General features: G+C 44.9%; 1 protein-coding gene across 4 annotated transcripts in view; it reads right to left on the bottom strand.

Moving 5' to 3' along the window:
* The window catches only part of LOC144756206 (E3 ubiquitin-protein ligase TRIM39-like), a 230,767-nt gene that overhangs the window by 52,953 nt on the left and 153,364 nt on the right, over positions 1 to 24,450 (bottom strand). The window lies entirely within an intron of this gene.

Genomic DNA, 24,450 nt, shown 5'->3' with positions numbered 1-24,450 from the left:
TGCGGAGAACAGGAAGGCAGACGCTCTGTCGCGCCAATCAGACCCAGCGCCTCATCCCTCCTCGACGATCGGTCCCATCATTTACCCTGCCAAAGTGATCGGGGTTCTCCAACCGGCTACGTTTCTCCGAGGAGTACAGCGGGGTGTCCAGTCTTTTGCGTGGAAAACCTGGCTGCGATGTCACAGGGAGTGAAAGGTGAGGGATGGTATGCCGGTTCGCGGAAGTCAGCTGTTGGTTCCCACCTTGCATCTTCAGAAACAGGCGTTTCGCTGGTGTCATGAGGCACCTAGTGCCGGTCATCTGGGGGTGGAAAAAACGATTGAGTATCTCTCCAGGCAGTTCTGGTGGCCTTCCTTGAGAGCAGACGCTACGGGATGGGTGAAGGCATGTGACACCTGTGCCTCCGTGAAATCCGATCATCGCCGCCCACAGGGAGGGCTGCAACCTCTTCCAACACCCTCAAGGCCTTGGGTGAACATTTTGTTGGACTTCATAGTGGGGCTACCGTTGGACCAAGGATGTACCGCTGTCCTGGTGGTTGTGGACTAACGAAGATGGGGCACTTCGTGGCATGTAGGCAAGTGCCTTCTGCGGGTCAGCTGGCCAAACTGCTATTGATGCATGTGGTGAGGTTGCACGGGCTGCCAAGAGTGATCGTATCCGACAGGGGCTCGCAGTTCACGGCGCAGTTCTGGAAGGCGTGGTGCTCTTCACTCCACGTCCGCACGGCACTCTCCACGAGCTACCATCCACAAACGGACGGCCAGACGGAGCGTCTCAACCAGTCCCTCAAGCAATACCTGCGGTGTTTTGTGGACCAGGGCAAGGAGGAGTGGGTCGATTACCTGTGGCTTGCAGAAGTTGCATACAATAACGCCACACACAGCTCAACAAAGGCATCGCCTTTCTATAGCAACTACAGACAGCATCCGCGGTTTCTACCGTTCCTGCATCCGACTCGCACCCACGGTCCGCCAGAGGCAACCCGGAGGGTGGCGGGCATGAAAGGCGCTCTGCTGCACCTGTGCAAGAACCTGGACGATGCCAAGGTGGCCTACAAGGCTTCAGCCGATAAACACCGGAGGCCGGGGCCGTTGTACCGGGTTGGGGACCACGTCTGGGTGTCGACCAAGAGCCTGCGCTTCCACAAACGCAGCGTGTTTCACCTGAGGTTCGTGGGTCCGTACCGCATCACGGAATGCGTCAGTCCTGTGAACGTGCGGCTGCATCTGCCATCTCAGATGCGTATCCATCCAGTGTTCCATGTCACCCTGCTTAAGCCGTCGTCTTCCGTCGGGCGGAAAGTCCCGTGTCCGGTGATGGTGGACGCAGAGAAGGAATACGAGGTGGAAGGGATATGTGACTCAAAGTGGAGTAGGGGCAAGTTGTGGTATCTGGTGGCATGGAAGGGCTATGGCCCTGAGGAGCAGTCGTGGGAACCTGCAGCGCCCCGCCCCCACCACCTGGTCCCGAAGTTGGACACACGGCGCTAGCCACAGCCTCCTTCCGGTCTCTGAGCCTTCAGGTCGGCGGCGCGTGGAACAGGAAACGTCACCGCTGCCACGGACTATGGAACTACAGTACCCAGAAAACCCGTGCTTGGCGCATGCCCGACGCATGCGCAGACTTGGCAGCATAAATGGCGGCCGCCAGTAAGGCACAGCGTCGGATATTGCCTAACGCTAACGGAGACCAGCACACTACAGGAGAAGCGCGAGGCCAGTGCTTGTCTCCCTTTCTTGTTCTTTGGACCATTGTGAACTGCCAGGACCGTTTACACTTCGTCACGGTCAGGGAGCCTATCGCCTTGTTCTGGGATTCTCAGTGCCTGCCTGCCTGCTATCAAGGGGATTGAAACGAGCGGCGCTGATCAAGAGACGGCCTCCTGAGCGGATCAGTCTCACAGTACATCAGGGGTTCCAAGCGGTGACGTAACCGCGGGTTCTCCAACTCTGTTGCTTACCTTTGACCCCACCACAGCAAGCGGAACTCGAGCGGCATTTTCGGCCGCTACTTTGCACAGTGCCCTCGTTGGTGAGCTACCTGGACGGGGGCTCTAGCGGAGGACGGTTGGTCCCTACTGTTCGCTCAGCATTGTCGGCCGAGGAGGGGTTCCGCCAGGAGTTGCTGACCGGTGAAGGGTATCGTTGACACTATTTACTTATTGTTTCTATACTTTCCTGTGTGCTCTTTCTTAGATGTGACATTAAACATCCTAACACGTCTAACACTCTATGTTGTCTGGGTGTTTGTATTTTCGGCACGCATAGCGTAGTACACAGAAGTCCTTTCCTGTGCTTCTCTCTCACGCACATGGGGAAGCCGGTAGGCAGCCAGTGCACTTGGGCGCTGGTGGGTTCTCCCTGTGGTTGTCCGTACCAACCGTAGGTCGATCGCGAAGACTGCGAGGATCACAATCACGATGAATATTATGGTAAAAGCTTACGGGATGGGGTATTCCCTAAAAGCTGCTTTATGTTATAATAACCTTGTACAGTTCAACAAAAAGAGAGGCAGGGAGAACTTAACATTGCACTCTTAGTCCCCAATTATATCGTTCAAAACAAGGAAAGAGTGTAGAAAGACTCTCAGTAGTACAACCAGAGCAGAGGAAAGGAAGGCATACAACACCAATTGGGTTTGTATAGAAAGCCCTCACTCACCAACCTGGTTGGTGACATGCTTCATCATAGGGCCCCACTGGGAGAGGCCGAATGCCTCCCCAGTGTGCTTCAACGCCATATTTACTGCGGAATGTGATATGGTGAGTGCTAGGTGATAGTGTTGGTAGTGAGATTAAAAATGTCTAAATTGTATCAAAAATGATTTATTACATGATCAATTGGACATATTAAAAACAATGTGTTGGAAAGTAAACCAAATAGATTGTTTGACTGTTTCCAATAAAGTTATCAGTGGGTCAACATGTTTCTGCCAATGTTGGTGTCAAATTACCTGCCATTCGTCAGGACCTATAGTGGACTAAACCCCGGCGGTATGGGCACGCTAAGGCCTAACCTAGGGACGTGAAAGTGAAAAAGAAGTAAAAAGTGCGCGGTCGCTGCGGGGTCTCCATAAGAGGGAGGGGGAGGAGGGGTCAGCTGGGAGGCGGGAGGGCAAGCGAGCCAATCGGCACGGGGGGGCGGGCCGCAGGGGGTCAGCAGCGGGAAAAACGGGGTGAGGGGTTACAGGGGCTACAGGCACACGGGGGGTACAGAAAGAAAAGGCGGGGAGCACGCACAGGCACACTGGCAAGGCGAAGGATGAGGCAGCAGCAGGCGGCAGGCAGGAGGGTCGAGGTCGCAGGCAGGCAGAGGTCGGTGGCAGGCTGAGGCGCTGCAGCGGTGGAGAAACGACCTACCCGGTGGGTCAAGGGTCTGTACTGGTCTTAAACAGGGCTGCATACTTGTCTCCTGCTTTTTAATCTTTTTATGTCAGATTTGCTGCAGCACTTTGAAACTGTCAATGCATACCCTCCTAAATTTGGTAATGTCCCTCTAAAATATTTTTCATATGCTGACAACACTATTTTGCTGAGTCTAACTCTGATAGTTCTACGATGATTAATTGCTGCATTTGATGAATACATTTTTGCTTGGAGCTGAATGTTAAGAAAACTAAAATTATGGAAATTGGAGCAGTGAAGTTTAAGACTAGATCCTGGATACTGAGAGGTGGGCCAATTGAAGTTGTGAAGACAAATACTTGGGCATTTTATTTGACAATTAAGTCTCGTTTAAAAGCCATTTTAATGTCCCGAGGGCAAAAACATATTTAATTTATGCATTTCAATCTCTACGTAAATCAATTAGATGTCAATGGTACGTACACCTTCTGAAAGACTTGGGAGCTAAGCTACAGCCAACTGTTGCATATGGCTCGCCCATCACCAGGGGAAAGATGCTAAATTATTGTATTAATTAGTTAAGGCTTGTAAATCGGTCTTTGGAATTACTGGGGCAATTGGCCAAGACTAAATCTGTTTGGAGTTTTGTCTCCGAACACAGTACATGGTGGTGCAAGGGTCATTTTTTACATGCACGCATTCCTTGTTTTTATCTGATCTTGACTCTCTAGAAACCAACTGCTTGTGCAAGATAAATTACCCTGTTTATGCTGGCGCTTGGAGATCCTACATTTTAACATGTTTTCAAAGTTTTGGCTTGCAGTCGCAGTTCTTAGAAGTGACTAAGTTTAGTTTTAAACAGTTCTTAAATAGAAGGATTAAGACTAACTCATTTATGGAGGATAAAGAGGCCGAAGCGGTAAAAAACATGCCTGGTCAGTGATGAATTCTTATGAGACATTGAGAGTCCAACCTTATTTGACTACTTATTTTCAGACACAAGAGGGATACGTTTTTAAAATTAAGACTTGGTAGGTACCCCACTAAGGAGGCAACACCGAATTGAATACAGAACTGGCCAACCAGTAAATGTAGACCGTATGGGTGGTCCCATGAATGTTTACTGCATATTGTGTGTGCCTGCCCTAAACTATTTAATGTACGTTGTATATTATTAAACCCCTTATTTCTTTTTTTTTTTTGTCCTCATTAGCCACTTAATCGGTCCAGGGGTGTTCCAACCACAAGACCCAGTAGCCTCTGTACCTTTAGGATACCGTCAAATTTTCCTGGGAGGCTGGTCTGGTGTCGAAGCTGAGAAATAGAACCCCACACGAGCTGCCTCCAATACAAGCCCCATATGGGCTGATAGTCCAATGTTACTATGGCTTGGGGTGCCTCCCGTTGGACATGGAGACTCAGGCTTAATCATCGGACCCGGGGAAAAAAAAAAAACCCAGGCTCCTAGCTGTTCCGACTCCACTCAGTTAAGAAATCCCAAAATCTCACTGTACGGGGACTGCATATTCTGGCCAAATCTACTTTTGACGTCATGTAAAGTGAGGACAACCACTCTGCATGGGTTGGTGGATTGATATTGACCCAGTTTTTACATATTTGTCTTCTTGCTAGTAGTATGGCATAATATAGGAACTCTCTTCCTAATCCTTTGATGGTATCACACACTCCAAATATTACTAGCGACCAAGAGAAAGGGATGGAGATTTTGAGGATTGACTCAAGTGATATCTTGACTTCTTGCCAAAAGGTGGTAACATTCGGGCATTCCCATGAGATATGCAGATCTGAGGCCGCTAACAAAGAACATTTTCTGCAACACTTCCCCGGTTGGAACTTGGAAAGCCTTTTAGGGGAATAATACGCCCGATGTAGTGTAAATAGTTGATTGCGCCTCAGCCAAGCTGGTTTTATGATCTTATAGAGGAGTGTAAAGGATTCTATCAATTTCACTTCTGCCTGGGATTCTCCCTCTCCTCCCCATAGCTTTGTCGGAAGATTAAACTCCCCCTCCCTTTCTTCCATGATGCTCCAATAGTGTGAGGCAACCTCCTTGCCTTTATAGGGTTTTTCAATTAGATTCCTTTCTAGGGAGCTGTCTCCTCCAAATTTGATCTTTTTAATTATTTGAGAGTGCAACCAACTAGAAAGCTGTCTATAAACGAACCAAGTTAATGGTGAGGTTACCCTATCTGCGAATATTTCCCATTCGATAAGAGAGCCATCTACTACTAATTCTCCCCATCGTATGATTCATGCTTCTTGTAAGACTGTTTTAACCGTCTGAGTGTAATACGGTGAGAGCCCTGGGAAGTCCCAGATCGGCGCATAGTTGGAAAAGTATGCAATCTCTGCCTTGGATTTAATTTGAGACCATTCTTTTATGGGACAATATAGTGTCTTTAGTCTGACTTTTTTGAAAAATCTCTGATGCCCAAATTTGAATAGGAATCCGTCCAGTGGAAGGTCAGAGCCCAGTAACATAGCTTTGAACATATGGCCGTTCGGGTTGTCTAATGGGGACTTTAGTAACATCCTGGAGTGGGTCAGGTGAAAGGCCCAAGCGTAGTATTCCAGGTCTGGCAGAGCAAGACCTCCTTTTTCCCTTCTCCTTCTCAGCTTCTTCCACGCCAGCCTGGTTGACTTATAACACCAAACAAATGAATTTATATTTTGTTGGCATTTTATTAATTGATTCGTGTTGAATAATAAAGGAATTGTATTGAAGAGGAATGTATATTTGGGGAGAATGGAAATTTTTACTAGGCTGGTTCTCCCGTAGATAGTAAGAGGTAGAAAAGACCAAGACTTCATTAATGATTTAGCTTCGCATGAGATGCGATCTAGATTATTCTGGGCCAGAAGATTGGGGTCTTTGGTGATTCTTATGCCCAGGTAGCGCATTGAGGTTCTTAAAGGGAGCTGAAGATTAGTGATGTTCCAGACCATTATCTCGGTCTTCCCTGCGTTTATTTCATAGCCTGAGTGCTTCCCAAATTCCTAGGCACTTTTGATGACAATAGGGAAAGCCTGTGTCGGGTCTGTTGTGTAAATAAGGATGTCATCAGCATACAGCCCGACTTTCTTTTCCCACCCAGAGAACGAAAAGGGGGGGATATTGGGTTCTTCTCTTATGGAGTGAGCAAATGGTTCTAGATAAATATTAAATAGTAGGGGGGAAAGAGGACACACCTGTCTTGTTCCTCTAGTAATTTCGAGGGGATTTGTGCGTGTGCCGTTAATTAGCAAACTTGCCTTCGGATTTTTATATAGTAAGCCTACCGTTCTACGGAATTTAGGGCCTATTTTAAACTTTTCCATAGCAGCATTTAAGTAAGACCACTTTACTCTATCGAATGCTTTTGTTGCATCGAGAGTCATGATTGCAAGAGGTAGAGCGAAAGTTGAGGCAATATCTATAGCTCCGACTAAATCGTATGTTAAATCGGCAAGTTGTCGGCCCCTTATAAATCACTTTTGATCTTGATGTATAATATCTCCAATCTCGCTTCCCAAACGAGCAGCCAAAATTGATGAAAAGATCTTATAGTCATTGTTGAGAAGCAAGATTGGACGATATGAACCGCAGTCCGTTGGATCCTTGTCGGATTTTAAGATTAAGGCGATGTTCGCTTCTCCCCAAGAACTAGGCGGTGTCTCTCCTTTTAATAATATGTCATTAAATAGCTTTGTTAATATCGGGGTGAGTGTGGAATTAAGCACCCGATATAATTCACCCGGAATCCCATCCGGTCCTGCGGCTTTCCCCTGTTTTAACTGCTTAATGACACTTTCGACTTCCCCCTCGGTTATTTCCCTATCTAGATTCTCGCTCTGATGCTCCTTTAACTCAGGAAGGTTAATCTTTTCCAGCCATTTATTTCTTTCCTCAATGTTGTCAATTATTTCGTCTGTATAGATATTATGAAAGTAGGCACTAAAAGCTCCGCCTTTCTCAAGATCAGATTTCCTGCTATTTAATTCTCCATCTACTCTCACCTCTTATGTATTTCCTAGCCTGGTCTGCTTTTATTTTCCAGGCTAGCAGCTTCCCTGCTGACTCGCCATATTCGAAGTGGGAGAGTTTACTAGCCTGCCAACGTTTGTTTAGTCTCTCCTGTAGTAATGTTTCTAGCTTATCTTTTAGCTCTCTTTTCTTTTTTAAGTTATTAGAGGGCGCTTGATCTGCTGAATCCAGCCTTGCCAGATCTTGCTCTATTGACAGTAGTTCCTCTCTGTATTTCTTTTTTCTGTAGGTTGCCCTATTGGTGATACAGCCCCTGTTGTACGCTTTCCATGTCTCCCACACGCTGACCAAAGGGGCAGAGTCTAAATTCAGCTCCAGGAAGGCAATTGTTTCGGATATAAGGTATTCTCTTTCCGTTTCCTCTAAAAATAGAGTACGGTCAAAAGACCATGAGGCAAAGGTATGTTCGCAATCTAGTCTTAACGAGAAAATGATAGCAGAATGATCCGATAGGTGCGGTGGTAGGTATGTAATGTTCATTATCAAGTCTTTTAGAGAGAAACTAAATAGAGCGTAGTCTATTCGGGATTTATGCTTGTACTTGTAATTGTGGTAGGAAACCCCCAATGTTTTCCCAGCACTCTGTCTCCAAAAGTCTTCCAGTCTCAAATTGGACATACAGCACAGTAGTGCAGCTCTTGTTTGATTATGGATTATTGCCCTAGAACTAGGGGATTTGTCCAGTTTGGGATCTAACACTAGGTTAAAGTCTCCCATCCAGATTATTGGATTAGTGATAGTTATCAGATGATTTTGTATTGTGTTTATGTAGGAGGGGTCATCTTGGTTAGGTCCGTAATAGGCTACTAGGGTAAATCTCCTTAGGTCTAGCTGGACATTAGCTATTAGCCATCTACCGTTCGGGTCTACCTTCCAATCCTCGATCTGAGCCCTAGCGCCCTTTTTGAATATGATGGCTAATCCCCGAATGCTAGCATTATGGTCTGTACTAACGAATTTATCGACCCATCTTAATTTGTTTTATATGTCTGTGATCTCTTGGTTATTTAAGTGTGTCTCCTGGATCGTTATGATCTGCGCGGACGAATCTCGGAGGTACTGCATAATTTTATTTCTTCTCCCTCGTACGCGCAGCCCATTTACGTTCCAGTAGAGAAGTTTAATGTCTCTCATATTTCTCTATCAATCCATTGCCCTGCTTTACCCATTCTCCCTCTAATATATATTTTTTTGTTTTCTCTTCATTTGACCTTCCAGTATATATCCGTTTATTGTTTTGGAAATTGACCACTCTTATGTAGTGTGCCCTAGAATCAATAAGTTTTCGAGTTTTTAAATTGTGGTTACGAGGACTTTTTTGTGCTTTCTCTCCTCTCCCACCCCCCTCACTCCCTTGGAAACCCCCCCCCTACTTACTCTGGCCAGATGACTGGCCAGGTTGTCGTCCCCGACGTACCCCTACCTGGGGCCCCTTTTATCTAGTCTATTGGTCGGTCGATCATATCGGTATTAAGTGGTGGTTATTTTGATCAAGATTATATATTTAGTTGAGGTTCTTTTTTACTTTCCTTTGTCCATTCCCTTATCTTCCCTTTTCCTTTCCTCTACCCCTTCACCTCTCTCCTTATTTTTTCAGAGTAAACCCGATTGAGATCTTGAAAGTAAGAAAAGGATAAGATATAATCAATCTTGGGACATAAGAAGGAGTAGGAGGAGAAAGAGGAGGAGCATCCTTTCTTTTTCTTTTCTTTTTACATTGTCTTTATTTTTAATAGTCTAACTTTTTTTTTTCTTCCCTTTCCCTTTTTTCCCCTATTTAGTTACACATATTATGTGCTCATCTAAATACCCCTTTTTTATTATTTCCCCCCCCAAAAAATATATTTTTTATTATGGCTGTAAAGCCTACTCTTTTATTTATACACCTATATATATATATACACCTATATATCACACGAAAAGCACCCCACGGAAAGAGGCCACTACACCTTAATATGTTCGATCTATCTTTAATTGCAGCTTGCCAGCAGTAATGTTCAAAAGGCACACAGCAAATAATGTCAGCCAGACGCGTTTCAGGACTCATCTGTCCTTTCCTCAGTGGCCATCGTAGAAACATTAAAAACGGCAAAGGTCGGCACTTATTTATATAATCAAGTTCCTGCCCCAGTGGGCGTGGTCCTAACTTGGCCTCTTGGATCTTGTAGTGCCGCAGTTCAACTCCAGTGAGTCCGTTAATTGAATGTTTTTTTCATCACGCTTGTCTTAATCCAAGTGGTACTGTGGGCAACATTCAACATACCTGCCCCGCTTTGTAACTGCAATCAGCGAACTTCGGTGTATCTGACTGCCAACACCATCTGGCGTCAGCACAGACCCGCTGCACCGCGGTGAGCCTCTTTCAACAGCAGCTGGGCGTAGCTGCTAATTTACATCACACGAAAAGCACCCCACGGAAAGAGGCCACTACACCTTAATATGTTCGATCTATCTTTAATTGCAGCTTGCCAGCAGTAATGTTCAAAAGGCACACAGCAAATAATGTCAGCCAGACGCGTTTCAGGACTCATCTGTCCTTTCCTCAGTGGCCATCGTAGAAACATTAAAAACGGCAAAGGTCGGCACTTATATAATCAAGTTCCTGCCCCAGTGGGCGTGGTCCTAACTTGGCCTCTTGGATCTTGTAGTGCCGCAGTTCAACTCCAGTGAGTCCGTTAATTGAATGTTTTTTTCATCACGCTTGTCTTAATCCAAGTGGTACTGTGGGCAACATTCAACATACCTGCCCCGCTTTGTAACTGCAATGAGCGAACTTCGGTGTATCTGACTGCCAACACCATCTGGCGTCAGCACAGACCCGCTGCACCGCGGTGAGCCTCTTTCAACAGCAGCTGGGCGTAGCTGCTAATTTACATCACACGAAAAGCACCCCACGGAAAGAGGCCACTACACCTTAATGGTGTTGGCAGTCAGATACACCGAAGTTCGCTGATTGCAGTTACAAAGCGGGGCAGGTATGTTGAATGTTGCCCACAGTACCACTTGGATTAAGACACGCGTGATGAAAAAAAACATTCAATTAACGGACTCACTGGAGTTGAACTGCGGCACTACAAGATCCAAGAGGCCAAGTTAGGACCACGCCCACTGGGGCAGGAACTTGATTATATAAGTGCCGACCTTTGCCGTTTTTAATGTTTCTACGATGGCCACTGAGGAAAGGACAGATGAGTCCTGAAACGCGTCTGGCTGACATTATTTGCTGTGTGCCTTTTGAACATTACTGCTGGCAAGCTGCAATTAAAGATAGATCGAACATATCATGGTGTAGTGGCCTCTTTCCGTGGGGTGCTTTTCGTGTGATGTAAATTAGCAGCTACGCCCAGCTGCTGTTGAAAGAGGCTCACCGCGGTGCAGCGGGTCTGTGCTGACGCCAGATGGTGTTGGCAGTCAGATACACCGAAGTTCGCTGATTGCAGTTACAAAGCGGGGCAGGTATGTTGAATGTTGCCCACAGTACCACTTGGATTAAGACAAGCGTGATGAAAAAAACCATTCAATTAACGGACTCACTGGAGTTGCACTGCGGCACTACAAGATCCAAGAGGCCAAGTTAGGACCACGCCCACTGGGGCAGGAACTTGATTATATAAGTGCCGACCTTTGCCGTTTTTAATGTTTCTACGATGGCCACTGAGGAAAGGACAGATGAGTCCTGAAACGCGTCTGGCTGACATTATTTGCTGTGTGCCTTTTGAACATTACTGCTGGCAAGCTGCAATTAAAGATAGATCGAACATATCATGGTGTAGTGGCCTCTTTCCGTGGGGTGCTTTTCGTGTGATATATATATTTATTATTTTTCCCTTTTTTTTTCTTTTTTCTTTTCTCTTTTTCTCTTTTCTCTCCCTTCTCTTTTTTGAGGCGGGGGACACAGTTGTTATTTATTTAATTGTCGATTATCCTTCCTGAATCTCTTTATCATCTAGGAGTGCGGGAAAATTCACTGATGGAGACTAATAATTCATCGGCCTCGAGAGGAGTCTTAATATTATACATTTTGTTGTTAAACATAATCCTCAAGAAGGCCGGAAATTGCATCTGTACTGTTGCACCCAAGACTCTAAACTTTTCCATACGCTGACCAAGCTCCCATTGCCTATCTAAAGTAGTTTTAGATAGGTCTGATCTTATATCAAAGGAAAAATCTGAGGTCTTCAGTGTTTTAGCTTTAAGTGCTAGAGTCAGAATCATTTCCTTCGTTGTATAGGTTAAGAAATTTACTAAGATCTTCCGGGGTTTGGTCCTACCTGAATTTAAACGAAAGGGGCCTCGGTGTATTCTTTGTATGTCAGATTCCAGGTCTGATTCTGACATCTCTAGGCGCAGAGTATCCTTAAGCAGGGTTACCACGTATTTTTTAAGTTTGCTTCCCTCTTTTCCTTCCGGGATTTTTAAAATCCTGAGGTTGCTCCTTCTTGAGTAGTTCTCCAAGGACTCAACTTTTTCTTTTACTGCTTCTCCCTCTCTTCTCATCGTCGCAATTTTCGTTTCGGCGTGATCTAGCTTTGCTTTAAGCTCTCCCACCGTTGTCTCTAAGCACCCTGTCATTTCGAAAAGTCCATCTACTTTGGTTTCCAGATTCTCACACATGGCCCGGATCTCAGATTGGTTTTGCCTTGATTCCGCAAAACATGCTTTTGACTCTTCGAAACCAGATTTAATCTCCTTGCTCATGTTGAGAAGTATGCGCTGTATAGTGTCTTCGCTATCTTCTCTCTGACCACCTGGGTTTTGGTCCGGGACGCTTTGTATACCCGTGTTTTCTAAACCTGCTGAGTTTATGACCGAGGGCTCTGTTCCAGGCATTTTGGCGCTATTCAGCTTTCTGGCATCGTTATCCAGGCCTGAGATTTTTGGCTGTTCCATGATCTCTTCTGGGAGCTCCGCACTAGGTATGACTGGTGAGGCAGGGTTTTTTGTAGTGGTAGACATGGCTGGTGCAGTAGTCAGGAGCTGTTGTTCCTGATTTAGGTTTAAGATCTGGGGTAGGGCCTTAAAGTAGGATTTCAGAGAAGGTGTGACTCTTGTAAGCTTGATTTTTCTAGAACTGGCTTCTCCCTGGGCTAGCTCCTTCTGGCCCTTTGATCGCCCCGTTGTTGCTTTATTAGTATATGTAGACTGAAGTCTCTTATTGCCTGGGATTTTGTTGCCTAGTAGTTGGAGTGGATCTGATTCTGACACTGTTTCTAATTCTGATTCTATCTCAGATGCAACTTCTTTTTCAAAGCTTCCTTCAAGCCCCTTCTCTGAGTCCAAAGCGAGATTATGACTATTATCTACGTTTCCTAGGTCAATGTCCTTCTGCCTACCTTTCCCCTTTCCCTTCCGCTTCCCAGGTTGTCGATGACAGGGCCTTTCTTCTTAACCGCTACCTCCTTCTGGCTGAGCTGTATTTTTCTGTTGTTCTGACTTGAGACCGCACTGGAGAGGGCTTGCAGTTTGCTCTTGACAATGGTTATATCGGTGTCAGAAAAAAAGCCTCTTCTCGGGGGGTCCCCCTGACTTACAGTTTGAGTTTGTATAGGTGTTTGGGGCCCAACTTTCAGTTAAATCAGTTCCTGCGGACTTAGAATTGACATTGACTTTTAAGACACTTTCAGTGTTAGCGCTTCTGGCCCAAAAGAGTGGGTTGCTGACCCCCGTCTGCTCCTCTATTCCAGCACCCTCCGCCCGAAAGCCCCGCTTACCGCACCTTGTTGTTGTGGCAGAGGCAGCTCCTCTCGTGATGTGATTGTAAACGGACGCCCTCCTACTCCTCCACAGCTCCACGGCTGCCTTGCACCAGCAAGAGGGAGCAGGAAAAGAGAACTGCCCCCAACACATCAGCTGCTCCTAGCTCGGCAGCCGGGAAGATCCACTGAACTCCGCTGAACTCGGCAGCCCCCCCCCGCAGCTCCAGCAATGCCCGGCAAATGGCCAAACCCCTTATTTCTTAAAGTAGGGGTTAGAACTGTTAGTCAGGCTCTCATTCTATATTTTCTGTAGTTTCTATTCCATTTATTTATCAGATGATAAAGTTTCTAACAATTGCCGAAAAAATGCTTGTATCTGTAGCTTAGCCTTGTTTGCTTATGTCCTTCTGAGGGGTTTTTGTAGGATCAGATAATAGTAGGCCACTTGTTTTTAAACACTAGACACTGTAAAGTCTTATACAGTCATTTGCTAGTTGTTCAAATTCAATGCACTGAATATTTTTATTATTCAGAGATTTTAGCTCAATTGTTTTTGGTCTTGTCCAAGGTAATGTAGTTTATGGAATTTTTATGATTGCATTAATTTGTACAGGTGCATTTTTTATGTACATGTGTATTTAATATTTTATTGGTGTGTATTGCGAAGTGCTGTCTTTGTGATGATTTTAATTAGTCAGACAAAAAATCTACTTACAGTATTGCGATCCGAGCTGTTCTTTAGATGCGTCTTGGAATATAAGCAATCAGCACACAATAAGCTACCTGAATGAAGGTCGGTCATGTCTTCAAACCAGTCCAAGTACTCAAGTACTGGGTCCCCGAAGCCAGCCCATACCTCTAAATCTACATACATATCCATGATATGTTGATTATGAAAAGTGAAGTAGGGAGAAGGCAGAAAGTGATGTCATGTCCTGTGCAGATGGGTGATGCAAAATGCAGCGATGTTGCTGTAGATTGATGATGCACAATTAAGTAGTCATGTTTGCCTTTTTTAAACATGGTTTTGTCGGGAAACCAGGGATGTCACTTCCTGTGGAAATGGATGATAAGAAATTAAGTCCTTTTGCTTGGCCTCTTCTTTGAAAGGTAGTGTTGGCAGAAAACCAGTCATGTAACTTCTGCGGAGATGAATCGTGGTGAATGAACTCCTCTTACAATGCTTCTTCTTTAAAAGATGATTTTGAAAGGAAACTAGTGATGCTACCGATGTGCCGATGTGCCGATGTATGATGGGAAACATCATGAACGTCTCAATGGTTTCCTGAATATTGCAAAGCAGAAGCTGAAAAGTTTGAATTGCATGCCAGGTGTTTTCAACAAGTCATGTTTATATGAGAGAACTCTAGCAGACCCAGTTATAATCAATGCTATAAACCCACCTAATGTCTATCAACATTAAGCCTGAACTGCGTTAGAAGTCCACCAGGCCCCTGTCCTTTGTCTCTTCTTCATCGTGAACAAAGTAAGGATGTACCTCGGCATCTTGACATCGAACATTATTCCTGCTATGAATGCCAAAATAGATTTCAAGCATTTATTGTTGCTGAGTGCCCAGCTAGGTCAGAATTTCCTTGAAAATGCTGTGCCACACTCCACCCCACCTAAGGAATATATCCACTTGCTACACCCAGAGTGCATTGGTGTCCATGCAATGCAGGAATACCACCCTGCGGAACAATTCAAACTCATAAATCCCAGCAATCCAATTCTCCCACCAAACTCGCCCTTGCTATGACCAATTTTTTTGCATGCCCTTAAATGCAGCGTGGATGAGCAGTTCACCTTCCAACAGGGTTTGGTCACCCATGCTGCTCCCATACAGCGAAGGCTAATGCATTACGCCCCCTTGATCAGGGGTCTCAACGCTATCATGATCAGCCCAGAGACATCAGTCTAGTGCCACCTCCTTATGAAAGTGGGTCACTGCATCAGTCGTTTGGTAACTACATTGGATCCAATAATCTCAGTCAACAGGTCAGACCAATATAGCCAGAGACATGTCCAGTAGTTACTTGCTAACAGCAAAGTGACAATGCAAATGATGTGTCTACACAAATGTCTCATACAGGTTCAGGATACTTCCAGGAGTAGAGATGAAGACCAGGAGTAGTTACCTGCAGCAATGGCGAAGGTAGCAGCCACATCAGTTTAATTTTAAAAAAAAGGTGAGATCTGACCTGCACGGTTATATTAAACTTTGACAGCTGCAGCATAGCATATCAGATATTCTGACTCTCACAATTTCCTTAAGCCATCCAAAGTGCTTGTAGAACTCCTGCACTGCAATCATGAAATAATTATAAATAGTTGGTGACTAACATTCAAAAGGTCTCCAGACTCTCTAGCAACCCTCAGAAATGATGCACATTCCCTGCAGTTACGAACCTTTGAAATGACGGGTATGGGATTTAATCCTGGCTTCGCCTTGGGACCCAGTGACCTGTACGTCTTTTCAACAGGAGTCACCCCACAAAATGCTAAACGCTCAATGCACCATTAGGCCCTATTCCACCCTATTTGGCACCCCAAACAGGCAAATATTTTTTGTTTGGGTTCTCCCTTCTTGAACTTCCATTCTGGAATGAACAGCTTTAAGTTTTTATGTGTCTGAGCCTCTCTGCTCAAAGAGTGCTGGCCATCCTCAGTAAAGCTCACCCATCCTTACATTTCAGTGACTCTCTGTATCACAGCTGAAATGTTTCTGCTTTAGGGCCAATTTAATACATTAAAAAGTCCACTTCTTATGCTAGGATGGCTTTCCTATTGCTGATTATGCCCAGAAAGAACAAGCATTGGCATAGCCAATAGGTCTCGCCTTTGGGACCTTATACGTTTTTCGACATGCAGCCCATTATTCTGGTTGCTTAACATTTACAGGTTTTACTACTTGTCGCACTGGGTGCGAGATTACAAGCAAAACAAACGTACGCCGCATGAATGAGAAGAGGAAAAACTTCCCTTTCATTTACAATTTATACTTTTAAATACAAACATCAATGAATTATAGCCGCCTGCTCTCGTTGCTGTGGGGGTAAATAGGTGATGGCAGCTCTTATGCCCCTTGTGTTAGCTTTCCTCAGTGTGAGGTGGTCGCTGTAGCGCTGTTGTGAGGCAACCAGTGTACCCCAAGCACTGCACGTGGAGGAGAGAGCCAGTAGTGGGTGCCAGAGGAAAGAAAAGATACTGCACAAGATTACAGAAATTGGAGGAAGCACGGTGCTGTGGATAACACCACACAAGTAGTGTCAGAGGAAGGAATGTACATGCAAATCATGGCCGCACTCAACCAAAGATACATCATGTCAGGCGTGAGTACCTTTGTCAGCAGGGACGGACCCCTTGCAGGCTGACCAGCATATACTGCATGCAAGGCGCGAGAGTTCAGGAACAGCAGTACCAGCAGAGTCCCCTTCCTTCATGCAAGATACACTACCACCAAGACGAGGGTACCAGGCGGGAGGTGTGCCACAACAGTGCAGCCGTCTCCACAGGACCGAAAATTGGATGGACCCACGAGGAGTAAGGGTGGGGCCAACTCTGCTCAGGGCCCTGCACACAATAGAGAAAGAATAAGGTCCCACACAGTGAGAGTTTGCTAGCACTAGGGAAGCGTGCCCTCCTCGGCACAGGAGGAGTCCATGGTTATGAGTTCAGGAGCGTAAGGACTCCCCTAGGAGCCGGGTGCGTGGCAGCTTGAAGGGAATCTCACGAGGGAAGGAGGTAACCAGCTGCGCAATCAGATGGCGCACAGGAGGTGGAAGACCCCGGCACAAGCTCTGTCCTTAAGGTTGTAGGGTCAACTCCACCATACGCTGCTGGACCCTCAGCAGCAACGTCAGCACGGAACTGCTGCAAATGACACTGCATTAACTGCCAACTCACAGCACACTGCTCTCACTCTCATAACCGCTCTTACGCCCTGGGGGAACCGCAGAGCACTGACAGGTCATTACAGAGGCAGGCCAGGGAGCAGGGCAGGACGCCTTGGCTAGGCAGGTACAGAGGATGGGGAACTAAGACAGGTACAGGGAGAGAGGTACGGCAAACAAGAAAAGGGAATGGAGGGCAACTACAGTGAGAGGGGCACCCAGGTACATGGAGGTGGCGAAGGAAGCAACGCAGGTGTGGAAGAGCAGACACAAACCCACCACAGGTAGGGAGCCACACAAGAAGGGGGAGGGAGTGCAACATGTAAAGAAGGGGAAGGGAGTGCAATGTGTAGAGAGAATGGGCAGTGGTGCGCGCGCGGCCAAGTGGCGTCAAAAATTAAAGCAGCTGCAGCGTCCCGTGAGTGATGCGCATGTGCTTGTGTGAAATCTGACACAAAACAGATGGCACACTGCGAGCCGCTGCTTGTAACCGCACGCCGTAGGCCTTTTCACATGCACGAGCGTGTGAGCGATTCCAAGAAGTCGTTTCCCTAGAGCAGCGAATACAGAGAAGGAATTAGGAGATAATCAGAGTGGTCTGACCAGTCTCCTGGTAGGGGGTAATTCACTCATAAGAGATACCTTTATAGACAATTCAGTCCAAAATTGGACAATTCTTGAGTTGAGGTTTGGTATGGTAATACACCAGATCATTTTTCCTAAAACGTGAAATAGGATACAACTGAATCCTTGCCACCACCCCAATGCAGATCTAGATCCTCAAGGAAGACATTAGGTGCCAAAAATATGTAAGCAGGAATGCCTTCAATGCACTGCAGCAGAAAGAGGATGATACATAACTACATCCACAGGATTGAATGAGAGATTAGATTTCAGCACTACACAAACATTAAAAGGTTGAGCAAGATCCTGATGTTACTTATGTATTCATATTGTGGGGAGTGTTATAACCCATTTCAACTGATTTTTCATTACGATCTAGATAAATATAATGAAATAATCAGGTGAAAGGTGAGAATCTACTTTAAGGAGGATAACTTTCCATCAAGCAAGAGATCTATGCTTTAGGAATGGGGGAATACAGTGATCCGAAAGAGGTTATAGTGTTAAGCCTATAGGTCCTAATGTCAGTGAAGGCCACTAGAGGTCTCTGTAATGAAATGGTAGGAATAAAAATCAATCACTCATCTGTAGGTCAGAAGAGAAGTGATTAAGAGCACTTGAAAAGGGCGTTTCTAGTCTTGAGTAATTCTAGGAATGGCATGTATGATCTGTGATTCCTAAAAATCGGATAATTATTAATTAGAGGGCAAGTGTATTTGCATCTAAGCACTAACCAAGGGCTGTTCCAATTAAAAGTTTTTCATTTTCATCCTTTTTCGATTCGTAAAAGAGAACATCAGTGTTCTATCGGAGAAGATTCGGCTCTGTTGAGTTTACACGTTTCTATAATTGCCAACTCTATCAATTAACACACAGCCTACCACTTTTTCAGAAGCTCTACCAGTTTTATGCCTCAATCCTACAGCTGTTTATGGGACAGTATGGGGCTCGGTGTCTCAGATCATTGGCATTTAGAGGTGAAACATTTGAGTTGTCTCTGGAAATGTCTTCCTGTGTGAGAAGAAAGCAAGGCCGTGAGGGGAGGGATAGCTCTAAAAATTAGCCACCAAAAGCCTCTCCTCACTTCTCAGGTGGCCTATTTTTTGGCACGAATCAGACAGAGTTTAGTCACACCTGTGAGTACTACTGGCAATCCAATAAATAGATTTGAGGCAACCTTACAGTCGGTGGTCGCCTCTCTTCAAGGAAGTACCTCGAGACGAGAATTTGTTAAAACATGCCTTATGGGAAAATACTTGGAGACTAATTCTCGACAATTAAATAAATTGACTAGAATGCAATTTCGCTCTTTCTGTGTGCTAAGACAAGGAGAAATAAGGAAACTGAAAAAACTCCACCAACGGAAAAAGGAGAAAGAAAGAAAGCACTAAGAGATTGTGTCTGGGTCGACATTCAACTAGCAGTAAAACACAACAATAACAAATCATTCTGGGAAATAATCTCTGCACGGATGGGGATACGTAAATCTGCTCAAGCGACTCCTGTATCATCATAATCTGACTGGGAAAACTACATTCTAAGGCTCTATAAATCTAACCATCATGACCCTTCTTTCCCTGGTCTGGATGAGGCACTGAAGAAACTACCCGAACAGAAACCAATGGAAATATCAGCCGTCCAGATCTCTTTTCTGATTTCCTCTGCCAGGTCTTCAGCAGCGATGGGCCCAGACAAGATACCTATCAAAGTCTTACAAAAAAACACTGACGTCTGGGGAAAATTCTTAGCCCCTCTCTTCCAATATTGCTAGAAAAGTGGAGAAATTCCAGATTCTTGGCGAGGGAGTGTGGTGGTTCCCCCTTTAAAAAAAAGGCGTAAGAACAAGTCTCGCAAGCTATAGACAAATAGCTCTCCTCGACGCCTCCGGCAAGATCTTTGCTGCTTGTGTTTTGGAACACTTAAAAGACTGGGCTTTTTCTAGAAAAGTTATTCCCATGTATCAGGCTGGGTTTCGCCCAAAGCAGTCTACTTTGGACAACATTGCTGTGCTACAAACAGTGCTTGATATGTTTGTGAAGTTTAAGGACCAAATTTTATATTGTGCTTTTATTGATTTCTCGACGGCGTTCGATAATGTAGATAGATTGACAATGTGGACAAAATTGGCTGAAATGGGGATTCCCAAAGATCTCTTAACAATAAAAATCTCCCTTCATACATAAACATGGTGCAGAATACAAATGGGGGGAGAAAAAGGTCTAACCAAACCCATCCCTTTGCGGAATGGGCTAAAACAGGGATGCTTACTCTGGTAGCCAGGTCTACTAATGATTTAAGGGCAGTATTAGTCAGAAGAAATAATGCAAAAAAGTCCCAGTGGGACTTGGATACTCAATATATGTAAGGACACAAGGTTATGTGATTATGTGGTTATAAGAGAAGGTGAGTAATGGTTGCAGGCCTGGGTGCTAAGCAGGGGGGAGGAAGAATAGGTACTGGGCTAACTGGTAGGTAGATCGATGTGAAGGTTCGATGGCCCAAGGGTTGGGCGTAACTGAAGTCCGTATGCGGGCACGTCTGTGTGAGGGCCTATTGTGCCGAAGGATCTGAGATTAGAGAATCGCAGGGTTAATAACAGGGAGCGGAGCGAGGAACTAGTGAATTAAGTTTTAAAATCAAGTAGACTTACTGATTAAGCCGCAAAGGGTCCTGCAACCATTCCTTGCCTTCTCTTCCCCCAGCGACTGGCGAGTTCCTTCCCCTTGAATCTGAGCTAACCCCCTTTGGGTCAGTCCCACCTTGACTCCGGTGTATGCCAACGGCTAATCCGATGTAGGCTATGCAGCGCTCGACCCTTCAGCTTTTCCCTCGATGCTATAGCACTCATTGCATTTCTCTCGTAATTGTTACGTTCAATCTTTCTTTCCAATTCATTTAGCAATTGATCTGCACCTGGCCTCACCTTAGACACGGCCAAACAATAGAGCTATCACCCTGTGTACGACTGCTGTATGTACATTTTTCCTAGGACCAAGGTTATGAAATTCTTCTCTCCATTCTATGGATTCTATCTGCTCACATTCTCTCGTCCTGATGAAGATCTCGCAACGCCGACGACCTCTCCAACCAAAACTCCATTATTGCATTCAATTTATTTAGGAGTTTTGCTAACTACTGTGGTTGTTTTTCAATGCGATGTACATTTTTAAATGTCACCAGCACTTCCCCACTTCACGCACTTTCACTTCCTATGTGAGCACTAGAACTATTACCCAAGTATATGATATTCCATTTACGCTGATAATAAATGTGTTGTCATTCCACATAACCTTGTGTCCTTACATATATTGAGTATCCAAGTCCCACTGGGACTTTTTTGCAATATTTCTTCTGACTAATACTGACCTTAAATCATTAGTGGCCCTGGCTACCAGAGTACCTTTAGGCCTCCACTAGATCTTTGTTCTACACAATGCCTAATACTACCCCTGGTCTCACTACTGGGGTCACCTTGTTCTTTAAACACGGTCTTCAGAGGAAGCTTAGCGTTTACTTTTTTTTCCCTGACTTCAAAGCGAGAAGATTTATGTGACAATCTTGGTGGGTAACTCAAAACGAGGTACCCATGTGAGATGAAAAGCTGTAGTATGGTATTGTTCTAGCACAAAACAAAATGTATGTCTGTAAATGAACTATAATCATATTTCAGAATATATTACAATTCGGAAATGACAAATGAAGCACTTTTTTTTGTAATTCTGTGAAGGGAACATTTCAATACAATCAAAACAAATCAATACACTTGGTGATGCCATTTCCACACATTATTGTTTGTATGCTTCATAGTATTATCAGTAAAACTGTATGTCTGCAAACTTAATAGACATATCAATTGAAAGTGCACTGCCATTACAGACAACACATTATCACAACATGCATACTCCACCCTACGACACTCCAAAACAAACTGTGACACTGTATTCCCCTCTTCACTACGCCACTCCACTCGATGTTATGTTATTAAAATGTGTAAAGCGTGCAAATACCATCCGGTGTCTTGGGATAGTGATCCTGAGAAGAGCTGGGACATCTATTTGTTAAATAACCAGGTTTTAAGAGCCTTCCTGAAGGTTATCTGAGAAGGAAGAGTTCTGATGGAATTAGGGAGCCTGTTCCAGAGTTTTGTAGCCCCCACTATAAAACTTCTGCCGCCCCACTTTACTCCATTCTATGCAATGTCACTCCACAGCACTCCCCTGTACTACATTTTACGCCCCTCCACTTTATGACATGACTCCACTCCACAATATTATTATTATAATTAGTTATATTTGATAGAGCGCATGGCTGCCCTTAGGCATCCCAGCGCTGGCAACAGGAAATCGACATAAGAATCTTAAGGAAGATTCTGAAAGAGAGTCATGTTTTTAGTTGCTTCCGGAACGAGAGATGGTGGGTTGTTGAGCGGAGATAGATGGGAAGAGTGTTCCATAATTTTTCAGTACAGTAGGAGAACATGCGACCTCCGGATCGTGCTCTTTTGATTTTAGGTACTGTTGGCAAGAACAGGTTGGATGATCGCAGACATCTTAAGGGGCGGTAAAAGACGATGAGGGGAAGTTTTATTTTAGGGCCAGTCCCCAAAGGGTTTTGTGCGCTATGGATACTGATTTGAACATTATGAGTTCCCTTATTGGTAGCCAGTACAATGATCTCAGTGCAGGCTTTGCAGACTGTGATTTAGGAATAGTTTGCACCAACCAGGCTGCACAACCTGCAATTTTCTTGTGGTGGCCTTTGGAGTGCCCAAGTACAGAGAATTCCCCCATAGTCCAGCCGGGACATCACCAGTGCCTGGAACTTGATTCTTTATGCTGTTACCGTAAGCATTGGGAGGATTTTTCGCGTCTGTCTAATAATCCCATGACAGTTGTACTGCTTGGTGATCAAATTTAAGTGAGCTACCCAACCATGCTCCCAGGCTTTTAATTTTTTCTTTGGGGTTAGGCGGCGGGCCAAGACGACTAGGCCAGCTCAGTCTGTTTGTATTGGTGGAATAGTTACCCAGGATCATCAGCTCCGTCTTGTCTCCATTAAGGATGAGACACGACTGGTCCATCCAAGTGACCACCGTTCCCAGGCAAGATTCTAGGTTAGCAGGCACCTTCTTCAGGTGGCTTAAAGCCACCACTAGCTTAGCTGTGTATCATCTGCATAGGTTACTATATGGATCCCATATGGCAGGACCAACTCAGCAAGGGGTCTTAAATAAATATTAAACAGGGTGGAGCTCGAAGAAGAGCCCTGTGGGACTCCACATGTGAGAGGCACCCTTCTTGAGGTGTAGGTGCCCTCAAAGACCTTATATGACCTATCTTTTAAGAAAGACATGATCCAAGTGAGGACTTTGCTTGAGACTCCCACCATTCTGAGTCTGTCAAAAAAGATTGTTATAATTGACCGTATCGAATACGGAACTCAGGTCAAGCAAGATGATCGCCATCGTGCCTCCCTGGTCAAGGATTTTCTGTGATTCTTCCACCACTGCTAACAAGGCTATTTCTGTGCCGTGATTTGGTCGGAAGCCTGTCTGGGAAGTATGCAGTATCGAATGGGTTTCTAGATAATCGTAAATAATTTTATTTACATACTTATCTAAAAATGTTACTGGTCCCGGGGAGAAGCGAGATCGGCCGATAGTTGCCCCATACGTCAGGGTTAAGGTTAGTTTTTTTTTAGTAGTGCCCTCATCATTGCATGTTTCCATGCCCTGGGCACTTGACCAGAGGATATAGAGGAGTTTAATACTTCCAGTAACACAGGTAGTATGGCGTCCTCCACCTTGCGCAACATGTGCATCGGGGCCGCGTCGAGAGGAAATCCTGATTTGACTTTGGAAAAAAGTTGGGGTAAGGTGACCAAATCTATAGCAGGAAGGTCTTCTAAACATGAACTGGCCCCAGAGGTTTCTACTTCCATGAACACGTTATCGGGGCCGGAGGCATGAGGGAAAGTGTTGTAGATATCTAAAACATTTTCATTAAAGAACTCCTAACAACGCTGCTGTGCAGATTCTACAGGTGGGCTCAGGCGAGGGGCAATTTGTAAGGTTTTTCGCTATTAGGAAAATTTCTCATAGGAACGTTAGCTGCCAATATAATTTTCTCCTCATAATATTGTGCTTGCGCTCTCTTTATTTCTGCCTGATAAATTTTGAGAGCTTCTCTATGATTGTTTTTTTCTGTACTATATTCTTTCTTCCAGGCTCTCTCTAGTGTTTTACATTTTTGTTTGAGTTCCCGTAATTTAGGAGAGTACCATGGTGATAGTTTTTCCTTAGGCCTTTTTTGACTCCATTTGTGTGGTATAATGGTGTCCAAGGAGGATTCGACCCATTGATTAAAGTTATCAGAAGCTATGCTGGGGTCAAGGTCTCCTAAAGGTTTAGAATTCCCCAAGGTTGTGGGCCAAATCTCAGTTGAAAGTTTTGCCCACGCTCGGTCCCAGCTCTTAGAAGATTGTATATTAATAATTGGTGTTGGGAACTTCCAGTGAATCTGAATTAAAAAATGGTACGACCATGGCACTGGGATGTGGCTGTCTACTGAGAGTTGTACATTGTTAGAAAAGACTGGTTCTAATATAACATGTATTAGGATTGTGACTTTCTGTATTAATTGTATGGCCATTAGATCTTGAACACGGCCCATAGCTTCTGATTTAAGAGGGCCCTCTAAATGCAGGTTAAGGTCACCTAGTATGGTAACATTGGATGCGGTACTTGCAAGTGTCACCGCAATATCTATAATCTAGATCTATATATCTTATATGACTCAACTCTATGACAGTCTACTCAAGGACACTCAATGCCACTTTATTCCACT

This window comes from Lissotriton helveticus, chromosome 5_1 (genome assembly GCF_964261635.1).
Source record: "Lissotriton helveticus chromosome 5_1, aLisHel1.1, whole genome shotgun sequence".
In the NCBI taxonomy this organism is placed as follows: Eukaryota; Metazoa; Chordata; class Amphibia; order Caudata; family Salamandridae; genus Lissotriton; species Lissotriton helveticus.
The sequence above is the reverse complement of the archived record's forward strand: the minus strand, read 5'-3'. Positions and strand labels throughout refer to the sequence as shown.